General features: G+C 37.3%; 1 non-coding gene across 1 annotated transcript; it reads right to left on the reverse strand.

Annotated features, from left to right (window-relative positions):
* Window positions 1-535: 535 nt before the first annotated feature.
* Window positions 536-671, reverse strand: LOC149837494 (small nucleolar RNA Z247). Its single transcript, XR_016432264.1, has one exon. It is a non-coding gene; the product is annotated as a small nucleolar RNA Z247 (small nucleolar RNA).
* Window positions 672-916: the final 245 nt, after the last annotated feature.

The following is a 916-nucleotide window of genomic DNA, read 5'->3' on the forward strand; positions in this document are numbered from 1 at the left end:
TTCTTTATTTTTGGCACATGTAAAATATCTTTAAACTTGAAATGGTGTTTATCATGCTAAAAAATTGAAGACCCCATATGAGAAATAGGAAGGGCAGCACCATTACCTATTCGCACACCATCTTTACCTTGATATGAAAACTAAATCGACAAGTTGCTCAGACTATTGGTAATGTGGTGAGAGGCACCTGAATCTGGATGCCAGTTTTCTTCGTTTGAATCCCCAGTAGAGGTTACCGCAGAAAAAACTTATGGTCCTAAATCTGATTCTTGAAGCAGATGTGCAATCTGGCGGCATTGTTTTGCTGCATGCCCAGGTTTATCACAAATTTGGCATACAACCTGATTTCCCTCTTGATTTCTGTTCTGATTCTTATTATTATTCCACCATTTTTTGCCTTTATTTTGATAGCCTCCCTTATAGTTTTTACCTCTGCTATAACTTTGCTTATTTGAATTTTTCTGACCTTGAGCCATATTTGCCGCAAGTAACAAGGATTCATCAACCTTGTCATTCACATGCTCAAGATGAGACTCTTGGATCAACAGTAGTCCATAGAGTTCATTGAGGGAGATTGGCTCAACTCTTGTGCTAATGGCAGTTTTGAATGCAAGATAATCATTAGGAAGACCACGTAAAACATGCATTACCAAATCATCATCATCTATCGATTTTTCAGCAATAGTAAGTTGATGCGATAATAGTTTTGCATACTTGAAATAATCACTTATACTTTTATTGCCTTTCTTTAATTCCTGCAACTGAGATTTCAATTGAAGAATTTTAGATCGGGTCTGTGCGGCATATGCCTCTTTTAATGCCTGCCAGACATCATGTAATGTTCGCAAGCCAATAACTTGGTTGTGAACTTGTTCTGTCAAGGACGACAAAATCCAACTTAAGAGGATTTGATCCT

The sequence above is a fragment of the Nuphar pumila genome, chromosome 5 (genome assembly GCF_984573655.1).
Source record: "Nuphar pumila chromosome 5, dmNupPumi1.hap1.1, whole genome shotgun sequence".
Lineage (NCBI taxonomy): Eukaryota > Viridiplantae > Streptophyta > Magnoliopsida > Nymphaeales > Nymphaeaceae > Nuphar > Nuphar pumila.